Below are 11,946 nucleotides of genomic sequence, written 5' to 3' on the forward strand. Positions count from 1 at the left end.
CTCATGAACAGAGGAGCCTGGTGGACTACAGTCCATGGGGTTGCAAAGAGTTGGATATGACTGAAACAACTTAGTGCACGCATACACACACACACATGACTCTGGATGATAAGGTGTATATCAAAAGGATGATTTAAGTGAGTCCAGACTCTTCCATGGGCCCATACATAGAAAAGCATTAAATTCCTTAGCTTGAAATACTCAGTTTTCTTTAATTAACAATAATCTTTCAAAGCTCCTACCACTTGATCTTTGTTGCAAAAATTCTCACATATCCTGACTCCTCTCTTACCTCTTTGGAGTAGTCTCTCAGAGATATCTGAGAGGCTGAGTCCTGGCTTTAAGTCCTTGGTTTTGTCCACCAAATATAATGTAATTCTCAACTTATAGGCTGTGTAATTTTTTCAGTTGACAAGTTCATTTGTTTAGTCTTCAAGTAGCTATAATTAATCCAGGCTCCTGTCTTCCACCAGAACAACAAAACCTTCTTCCATAGTTAGATATGAATATGCATATGCAGTTCATGAATATGAATGTGCAATTCATGGGGTTTCAAAGAGTCAGACATGACTTAGCTACTGAACAACAACATAGTTAGGTAATATTCCCAAGTCACATTAATCTGTCTATCTATCTGTCTTGTTAGTTGGACTCCTAGTTAGTTTCTTTTTATCTTATTTTTGGCCACACTGCATGGCTTGCAGGATCTTATTTCCCTGACCATGGATTGAACCAGGGGCCTGGAAGTGAGAGAATCTAGTCCTAACCACTGGACTGCTAGGAAATTCTCAGTTTCTTTTCATATTAAGGTCATCTCTTCCCACATTTGCCAATCCAACTCTTGGGTTGCTCTGTAGGCCTGCTGCTGTAATCCTGGAGCTTTCCCTCACCAGGAGTCCTCCCATCCCCCACACTTATTAAATTATAACAGACAAAAATGGTATATATTTAGAATGTTACAGTATGATGATTTGATACACATTTACATTGTGAATGATTACCACAGTCAAGATTATTCACACAGCCATTGCCTCATACAATTACCTTTTTTAATGTTCTTATATACTGCTGCTGCTGCTGCTAAGTCGCTTCAGTCATGTCCGACCCTGTGTGACCCCATAGATGGCAGCCCACCAGGCTTCCCCATCCCTGGAATTCTCCAAGCAAGAACACTGGAGTGGATTGCCATTTCCTTCTCCAATGCATGAAAGTGAAAAGTCAAAGTGAAGTCATTCAGTTGTGTCCGATTCTCAGCGACCCCATGGACTGCAGCCTACCAGGCTCCTCCATCCGTGGGATTTTCCAGGCAAGAGTACTGGAGTGGGGTGCCATTGCCTTCTCCAATCTTATGTACTAAGAACACTTAAAATCGATTCTCCTGGGAAATTTCAAAACTTCAATAAAGCATCATTAACCTTAGTCACCAAACTATACAACTGACTTATAATGAAAACTTGTACCCTTTGACCAACATGTTCCCCTTTTCTCCCTGCCCCTGGCAACCACCATTCTACTCTCTGCTTTAGTGAGTTCAACATTTTTGGATACTGCATAAAAGTGAGATCATATTGTATTTATACTTCTGTATTAGATTTATTTCACTTAGGCTTAGCATAATATCCTCCAGGTTTATTTATCCTGTTGTAAATACCATAATTTCCTCCTTTTGTATGGCTTAATAATATTCCACTGTGTATGTATGCATGAATGTGTGCATACAGATGTGTTTAAATTCTCCCACGTTTTCTTTATTCATTCATCTGTTGATGTATGCTTAGAATGTTTCCACAACTTGGCTATTGTGAATAATGCTGGGGTGCTGGCTTTTTCTCTAGTTGCAGCATGAAGGGGCATCTCCAGTTCTGGTACACATGATGTAAAGCGTATAGGTTCAATAGTTGTGATGCATAGGCTCTCTAGTTGCAGCATGTGGACTTAGTTGCTCCACAGAATGTGGGATCTTAGTTCCTCCACCAAGGATCACACCTGTATCCCCTGCATTGGAAGGCAGTTTCTTAACCACTGGACTACCAGAAAGTGAAAGTAGCTCAGTCGTGTCCAGCTCTTTGTGACCCCATGGACTATACAGTCCATAGAATTCTCCAGGCCAGAATACTGGAGTGGGTTGCCATTCCCTTCTCCAGGGGATCTTCCCAACCCAGAGATTGAACCCAGGTCTTCCACACTGCAGGTGGATTCTTTACCAGCGAGCCACCAGGGAAGACCAGGGACCACCAATGAAGTCCCTATTTTCAATTTTTAAAGGAACCTCCATGCTGTTTTCCACAGTGGCTGTAAATAGTTTACTTTCCCACCAGTAGTGTACAAGGGTTCCCTTTTCATCCTTGCCAGCTTTGGTTATTTCTTGTCTTTTTGATAATGGCTACTCCAACAGATGGGAAGTGATATCTCGTTGCAGTTTTAAATTACATTTCCTTGGTGGTTGGGTATTGAGCACCTTTTCATATACCTGGCCACCAGCATCCTGAGATTTCCTGAACTCTTGCCAATATTAATTTCCCTATTTCCTGAATCCCTCATTTTGAGGGTATACCTTTTCAATAATACACTGAAAACAAAGTATGGGTTATATATTCCTTAAAATATTACTTTTGTGAAAATATCTTTATTATATTCCTATATGTTGTGAATAGTTTGCCAAGTATATTTATTTAGCTTAGAAGTAATTGCCCTTTTAATATTGAAGACATTACTCCATTGCTCTCTAATTTCTAGGGTGATTGTTAAAAAATCTAATTTCATTTGAATTATCAATCTTTATAATGTGATATTTCCCCCCCCCTTTCTCTTTTTGTAAACTTTTAGCATACTTTTCAATATATATTCTCTGTTATTTTTTTTCCTATGCTATGCTAGTCACTATGCTAGTCACTCAGTCCTGATGATCTTTAATATTGTGAAATATTCCTTTCATTGATGTTGTCTCTTTTATTGCTCTGAAACTGATGTTGGACATTTAAACCTCTTCTATTTAAACATTTAAACCTCTTCTATTGATCCTCACACTTTGTATTCTTTCTTTCATTATCTAACTTTTTTTCTTCTTTTTGATACACTTTCTTGAAGACTTTTTTCAACATTCTCTTCCAATTTTTGAATTTATTAATGGAATAAATTATCTTCTATAACAATTTTTGTTATATAAGCCTTTTTAAATTTTGTGTTTACACTCTATTCTCTCATCTTTTGGGGCTTCTCTGATAACTCAGTTGGTAAAGAATCCACCTGAAATGCAGGAGACTGCAGTTCGATTCCTGGGTCGGGAAGATCTGCTGGAGAAGGGATAGGCTACCCACTCTAGTATTCTTGGGCTTCCCTTGTGGCTCAGCTGGTAAAGAAGCTGCCCACAATGTGGGAGACCTGGGTTCTATCCCTGGGTTGGAAAAATCCCCTGAAGATGGGAAAGGCTACCCACTCCAGTATTCTGGCCTGGAGAATTCCATGAACTGTATAGTCCATGGGATCACAAAGAGTCGGACACGACTGAGTGACTTTCACTTCTACTCCTCATCTTTTTAAGAATATTCAGTTCAGTTCAGTTGCTCAGTCATGTCCAACTCTGTGACCCCATGAATCGCAGCATGCCAGGCCCCCTGTCCATCACCAACTCCCGGAGTTCACCCAAACTCATGTGCATCGAGTCGGTGATGCCGTCCAGCCATCTCATCCTCTGTCGTCCCCTTCTCCTCCTGCCCCCAATCCCTCCCAGCATCAGGGTCTTTTCCAATGAGTCAACTGTTCACATGAGGTGGCCAAAGTATTGGAGTTTCAGCCTCAGCATCAGTCCTTCCAATGAACACCCAGGAGTGGTCTCCTTTAGGATGGACTGGTTGAATCTCCTTGCAGTCCAAGGAACTCGCAATAGTCTTCTCCAACACCACAGTTCAAAAGCATCAATTCTTTGGCACTCAGCTTTCTTCACAGTCCAACTCTCACATCCATACATGACCACTGGAAAAATTATAACCTTCACTAGACAGAGCTTTGTTGGCAAAGTAATGTCTCTGCTTTTGAATATGCTATCTAGGTTGGTCATAACTTTCCTTCCAAGGACTAAGCGTCTTTTAATTTCATGGTTGCAATCACCATCTGCAGTGATTTTGGAGCCCAGAAAAATAAAGTCTGCCACTGTTTCCCCATCTATTACCCATGAAGTGATGGGACTGGATGCCATATTAGTTTTCTGAATGTTGAGCTTTAAGCCAACTTTTTCACGCTCCTCTTCTTTCAGTTTCATCAAGAGGCTTTTTAGTTCCTCTTCACTTTCTGCCATAAGGGTGGTATCATCTGCATATCTGAGGTTATTGATATTTCTCCCGGCAATCTTGATTCCAGCTTGTACTTCTTCCAGCCCAGCGTTTCTTATGATATACTTTGCATATAAGTTAAATAAGCAAGGTGACAATATATAGCCTTGATATACTCCTTTTCCTATTTGGAACCAGTCTGTTGTTCCATGTCCAGTTCTAACTGTTGCTTCCTGACCTGCATATAGGTTTCTCAAGAGGCAGGTCAGGTGGTCTGGTATTCCCACACACGGTCAAAGGCTTTGGTATAGTCAATAAAACAGAAATAAATGTTTTTCTGGAACTCTCTTGCTTTTGCGATAATCCAGCGGATGTTGGCAATTACCCATGCATCTATATTTAAATATTTTCTCTTCTCTATGCATTGTCTCTCCTTTCTTCAACGTTCATATATTTTTCTGTTTGTTCCATCGTGGTCTTTCATGTTAGAAACCACCTTGATTTTTCATTTATATCTAAAAGAGGAGCTCTAATGAGCAAATAGGAAATTCTAGATGTGTGTCTATGCATACAAGGCAATAAAGCGACAAATCACTTTTCACTGAGAAGTACCCATGTAAATATCTATAGATGTATTCTCTGGGGATTCTCCATTTCCCCAGGGAGGATTCCTCTAATGTTCTTTCTGATGACTATACATCTTGTTGCCAGAATCGTGGGAGACCATGAGAGAGAGGAAGGAGATTGAGAAGAAATCTCTCTGCTTGATATGTAGGCTTTCTCTTCTTCCCCTATTTTCTACACAGCATTTTCCTTTAGTTCTGCAAATATCTCTGGAAAATGTAAATCTCCAGTATTTTACCTGAATGTGGGAGAGACATTGACTTTGCTATGCAGAGTGGAGAAGGAACCCCCACTCTGCATGTTCTGAAAGAGCCACATTTAAAGAATTAAGAAAGTTGAAATGAAGTCTTTGTTGAGAACTCTGAAGGATGTGAGATTTACCTTCCTTCCATGCTTACCAATGAGCCTGCTGTGGTTCCATGGATGCAGGCAAAAGCCCCGAGATATCTTGGAATGAGACAAAAGACGTTATTACTCACAGCAATAATATCAACATTTGCACCACCTCTCTGAGCCCCAATTCTTACAATACAGAGAGAGCCAGGAGTACCTGAACACTTAGTAAGTTACTAGTGTTATTAGAAAACTAGTGTTATTAGAAAACACTAGAAAACTAGTGTTATTAGAAAAACAGAACCCTGAGCTTAAAGAAGCTGAATATGAGATACTGTGCATTAAACCTACCCTATGCTCTATCTTCCAAGGCTGTTCACTATAAAAAATTTCCCTTGAAATAATAATCTGGAACAAAGGCAGTCAATGTGTCTGCTCATAAGAGAGAACTGTCAGAGTTCAAATACATACAGCAAAATCTAAAAGGAAGGACAATGTGTTGTGTGTAGCAGTGGGTGGGGGTTAATGTTGGCCTCTATAATATAGTGTACAACATTGAGGATCACCTATGCAGGAAAAGCAAAGTGGCTTTTATAAGGTGAATAAGTTGTTTAAGAGCCTAGATGAACCATCTGCTGTGTAAATAAGAGAAATCATACACTTTTAGTTTAAAATTTGGAAGGACTCTGTAACATTTGAGCCATTAAAATGAAGAAGACTTATCTATTATGAGTATACTAGATATAGGTAATAAAGGTCAAGATAAATGGTTATTTATCTTCATAGAAATGTATATACTCCTCAAAGGTGTGAAAATATGAAGTCAAATGAAAATAAATGGCAGGAATTTCTTTGCAGCTGTCAAGAGGCAGGTAAGTTTCAGTGAGAAAATGAAAAATAAGGCATTAGAAAAAGAGAGCATAGAGTATGATTAAAGCACACAGTTCTCAGAGTTGTTGATTAAAAAGAAAGTATAATTTGAAGTTACTATGAGTTATTCCTAAAGGTTTTTTTTTAAATAGATTTAATTAGGGAGCAGTACAAACAAAAGCAAGAACCCTCACACAAATCCTTGGTTTACCGTCATGCAGTGCAGGTGACTCTTCATCCATGCTACTTGAGAAGGTTCAGAGAAGAGCTGGGAAATGCCCTTGAGAGAGTGGCAAGGGCTCCCATGTGCAAGTAGCCTGATAAGACAGAGACTCTGGAGTCTGCAGTGGCAGAAGCAGAGAGGGGATGTAATTTACTTCAGTACATTATGAATGGTGTGAACAGAGCTAATACAGGCTCATTCAGCTCACACAATACTAGAAAGAACATGATGACATATTTACTTCAATCAAATTCAACCTTTGTATTTTGGAAAATCCCACACACCAAGGCACTCTTTGACTTCAGGGTCATTCTCAGCTGGGTTCTCCTTCTTCCTTACAGGAGGCCCCAAGGACTCAGCCTCTTTAAAGCTTCTCTGAACCACAGAGCCCTACACTCCTTCAGAAGGATACTTTTGTCCCTAAAAGTGACATGATTTTCTTTAATAATGATAATAATCATGGCCAACATTTTTTGAGATCTTACTTTGTGTCTGTCATTTTGCTTAATGTTTTATGCATTAACCTGTTTGAGCCTCACACATTCTTCTGAGTGAAGGACTAGTATTGATGTGGAAAGTGTGTTGCAGAGGGGATCACACCTTGCCCAAGTTGAAATAAGGTTCAGTCGTAGGAAGCTATGATGTCAGAGCCTCTGTCCTTAACTATTGAACTGTAGTGATTCTCTTGCTGCTTCATCTGTATCTTTATAAGTGTTGGTCCCTCTAAATGCCCCCAGTGACACATGCATCATTTGCCTTTCCCTCACTGTCTTGGATAATACCTCTTTGTTAGTACACTCTGACCTCAAGGCTGAGTTAGATGCCCCTCCTTTATGCGTCTATACCATCCTGTACTAATCTCCATCACAGCACTCATTACTCTGTACTCTCATTCCCACTTACCTTTCTTCTCTAATGATGTTCTAAGTTTTTAACACTGGGGATTCTTTCCAATTCATTATTTATTCAATAAATAGTTATTGAGAAACAAGTATGCAGTAGCCATTGAATCCATAGATCATAGCACATAGTAGGGGAATCAGAAATATTTGATGGACAAATAAATGAATACTCATCTTTAGGGTTCTTTTCCCCTCAAGATCAATTTTGAATTTTTTAAGCTAATTTCATAGAAAAATATAGGAGTTAATTGCATAACCACATTGAATAAAACTAATTGCATTCATGCAAGCTTCCTATAAGTATTGCCTTTTAGCTTTAGCTTCTAATTCCTACTCTAAACTGATCACTGGAAGTCTTCCTGGTTAAGTGTGTGTGTGTGTGTTTTAGTCACATAATTGTGTCCAACTCTTTGCAACCCAATGGACTGGGGCCTGCCAGGCTCCTCTGTCCATGGAATTCTCCAGGCAAGAACACTGGAGTGGGCTGCCATTTCCTTCTCCAGGGAATTTTCCTGTCCCAAGGATCAAACTGGGTCTTCCACATTGCAGGCAGATTCTTTACTGTTTGAACCACCAGGGAAGCCCTGGTTAACTACTTCATGTTTAAGGATCTCTACTAATGAGAAGCCTCAAACATTATATATACTTAGAGTTTACTTATATATCTTTTAATAGCTGCCAGACACTTTCCTGACCACTTTGCATAAATCAAGAAGTTAGTCCTCACAACTCTGTGAAGAAGATGCTATCATTAAGCCCATGTTAAAGATAAGGAAACAGACACAGAGAAGTTAAGTAACCTACCTGTGATTACCTAGGAATTGCAGGAAACAGAATTCAGTCCTGGGCAGAGTGAATCTAGAGTCTATGCTTTTAATCACCGGGCCCTACTGTCTCTCATTACTGTCTATTTTCTCTATAGGGCATAATGATCGCAAACTGCATTTTGATACATTAGTTGTGAGAGACCATTTGATACAAATTTTGTAGAGAAGAACAATGGTCTATTAAATACTCTATTAAGGTTTAGCATGCACAGAGTTTTTAACTTTCCCTTTTCACTTGCTGGTGTTCATTTATGTGTGAAATGGCATGTTTACAGAGTTTTCTATTCCAGAATTGTTTGCAATGACAACAGCTGGGGACAAAAAGGACCAAAACATCCATCAGCAATAAACTTAGTTAACAAAAAGGACATATCTATAAGGTCAAAAGTTATCCTACCATTGAAAAAATTCAGATAATTCTTCAAGTACTCTATGGAGCTCATTACAGATATTGTTAAATATAGTGGGGAAAGTATTAATGTATATTTGAACACATATTTGTTTTTATTAGCTTGTATATATGTGTGCTTAGTCAGTCAGTCGTGTCTGACTCTTTGCTATGTGTCCATGGACTATAGCCCACCAGGCTATTCTGTCAATGTGGATTCTCCAGGCAAGAATACTGGAGCAGGTTGCCATGCTCTCCTCCAGGAGATCTTCCGAACCCAGGAATCGAACCCAGGTTACCCAGATTGCAAGTGGATTCTGAGTCACCAGGGAAGACCCGACTAGTATATATATGGCATCTCTATTTATATACTATCTATTTCCAGGAAAGAATATAGGGTGGAGGGGTGCAGGGAGAAAGGGTAACTACATAACATGACTTTGCTATTTAGTTGTTTTCAGTAATAGAACTCTACTATTGCATTATCTTCCTCGATGTGGCCTTATTTCAAAAAATTCTTTCCCAGGAAGACAGAAGTTTATTAGGAACCTCCACCAAAAACTTATATCAATGACCAATGAAATATTCAGCTCTTCCCCCGCCCCCAATATTCTGATTTTTTAAATTTATTTTTTAATTGGAGGAAAATTTCTTTACAATGTTGTCTTGGTTTCTGCTGCACAACAGCACAAATCAGTCATAATAATACATATATGTCTTGAGCCTCCTCCTGCTCCCCATCCCACCCCTCTAGGTCATCACAGAGCACCAGGCTGGGCTCCCATGTTATATAGCAACTTCTCACCAGCTATCTACTTGACACATGGTAGTGTATATATGTTGCTCTGTTCCTCCCACTCTTTCCTTCCACCACTGTGTCCACAAGTCTGTTCTCTATATCTGCATCTCCATTTCTTCCCTGCAAATAGATTCATATATATCATTTTTCTTTTTTTGAAATTTTTTCTATATTTTTTTATTTTTACTTTTTAATTGGAGAAAAATTGTTTTATAATATTGTGTTGGTTTCTGCCATACAGAAATGCAAATCAACCGTAATTCTATATGTATCCTTTCCCATTAAGCCTCTCTCCCTTTCCCTCATCCCACCCCTCTAAGTTATCACAGAGCGCCAGGCTGGGCTGCCTATGTTATATAGCAGCTTCTCACCAATTATTTATTTTACATATGGTAGTACATATATGTCGGAGAAGGCAATGGCAACCCACTCCAGTACTCTTGCCTGGAAAATCCCATGGGCGGAGGAGCCTGGTAGGCTGCAGTCCATGGGGTCACTAAGAGTCGGATACGACTGAGCGACCTCACTTTCACTTTTCCCTTTCATGCATTGGAGAAGGAAATGGCAACCCACTCCTGTGTTTTTGCCTGGAGGATCCCAGGGACAGAGGAGCCTGGAGGGCTGCCGTCTATGGGGTTGCACAGAGTCGGGCATGACTGAAGCGACTTAGCAGCAGCAGCAGCATATATATGTCGATGCTACTTTCTCTATTTGTCCCATTCTCTCCTTCCCTTACCATGTCCACAAGTCTGTTCTCTATATCTGCGTATCCATTCCTTCCCTGCAAATAGGTTCATTAACACCATTTGTCTAGGTTCCATATATATGCATTAATATACTATATTTGTTTTTCTCTTTCTGACTTAATTCACTCTGTATAAAAGTCTCACTAGAACTGACTCAAATTCATTCTTTTTATGGATGAGTAATATTCCACTGTATATTTGTACCACATCTGAATTGTTCAACTTTTTAATAAATAACATCAAATGACTGTTAACTCTCTAAGGCAATTGAAATTCCGTCTCAAAAGTATTACTTTTTTGAGTTTACCAGTCCAAAACTATTAGATCATGCTCCTTACCCAATCCTAATTAAGTCCATGAATTGAAAGACTGATATAAAGCATACTCCAAAACTTTATAAATAGCCTTACTTTTCACTTCTGTCTAACTTGTACTAATACTTTGTCAGGGTGGTATTCTCCCTTATCAAAGTAAGGATAAACTCAGCCTTGTTTATCAGTAGGTTATTTGGGTAGCATTTTCAAGGAATCAGTATTCTAAAGGTAACAGGAAGGAAACTGAAAGAAGACTAATATTTAACTATAAACCTATTTTACTTTTGGATTGTTGTACAATGTCTCTGTATTGCTTGTTCAACAAAAGAATTGGAAGAAAGAAAGGAAGAAAGAATGAAAGAAACTAAATCATTAGATGGAAGCAATTCAGAGACAATATAAATGAAAAATCCCAGATCTAGGTCCTATGTCATTTCAATATATAGGGGCAGAGTAGAAGCAACCAACAGAGAAAGAGCATCTGTGATATGACTGAGTTAAAACAAAAAAAAAAGTTCAGAATGCTCTAAATTTCTTAGATTGAAGCAGGGCCATTTGTAGAAGAAAGGGAGAGGAGAAATGCAATTTATGTTTGTGGCTGAGATTACATTCCATGAATGGTGATTAAATTCCATGAATTCTAGAACAGCTTAGAAGCAAGTAAACTTTAATCCCCCTATATTCATTATTTCTTTAAGTAACTGAGTCATTCTTTGGAGAGGAGGAAAAATTCCAGCTGCACCAATTCAGGTAAGCAAGACAAAGAGTAAACTTGCCACACTGGCATTCCATTTCTTCCTCAACAAATCCAGTGGTCTGGATGCTGTCTGGAAAGAAAGTGCTGTGCAGAAAGAGAAAACAGCTGGAGCTGAAGTTGGAGATCCAGCACCAACTGCTTTCTCCAAAGAAAAGACGTTTTCTTGTGTCTTCCTTCCTCAGTTACCCCTGTGGGTTTCAGTGTCAAATCTTCCTTCTAAATTTGATGAGAGACATTAATCTATTCATCCAAGAAAGATGAGACACATGGACCCAAAATACAATGAACAGCTGACTTCTCTTTGGACAGTAGAGCCCAGAGTCAATGGGACACATCTAAATTGTTAGGGGAAAATCCTGTTCATCAATTTTATTTTTTCCTCCAAGTTTTCTTTTAAAGGAGATGTTTAAAGTGAAGTGAAGTGAAGTCACTCAGTCGTGTCAGACTCTTTGCAACCCCATGGACTATAGCCTGCCAGGCTCCTCTATCCATGGGATTTTCCAGGCAAGAATACTGGAGTGGGTTGCCATTTCCTTCTCCAGTGGATCTTCCCAACCCAGGGATCGAACCTGGGTCTCCTGCATTGTAGGCAGATGCTTTTACCATCTGAGCCACCAGGGAAGTTTGTTGTTTAAAGTAGCCAAACATAAAAAGTGACTTCAGGAAAAGAAATGTAAGTGACTGTGGATCTCAAGGATGTCTGTAGGGAATGATCTATAGCCTCCTCTTAAACACAATCTGAAACTTTGAAAGAATAATGTCTAAGGTCTTAAGATCGAGAATTCTATATTTAGCAAAACTATCATTAAGCAATGAAGGTGAAATAAAGACACTCTCAGGTAACCAAAGACTTGAGAGCATTTGTTGCTAGCAGAGTAAAAAAGGAAGTTTTTCA

At 39.1% G+C, this 11,946-nt stretch overlaps 1 non-coding gene across 1 annotated transcript; it reads right to left on the reverse strand.

The window, feature by feature from the left end:
- Positions 1 to 11,599: 11,599 nt before the first annotated feature.
- TRNAC-ACA (transfer RNA cysteine (anticodon ACA)) lies at positions 11,600 to 11,672 on the reverse strand. Its single transcript has one exon. It is a non-coding gene; the product is annotated as a tRNA-Cys (tRNA).
- Positions 11,673 to 11,946: the final 274 nt, after the last annotated feature.

Source organism: Bos indicus, chromosome 3 (assembly GCF_029378745.1).
Source record: "Bos indicus isolate NIAB-ARS_2022 breed Sahiwal x Tharparkar chromosome 3, NIAB-ARS_B.indTharparkar_mat_pri_1.0, whole genome shotgun sequence".
NCBI classification, from domain to species: Eukaryota; Metazoa; Chordata; class Mammalia; order Artiodactyla; family Bovidae; genus Bos; species Bos indicus.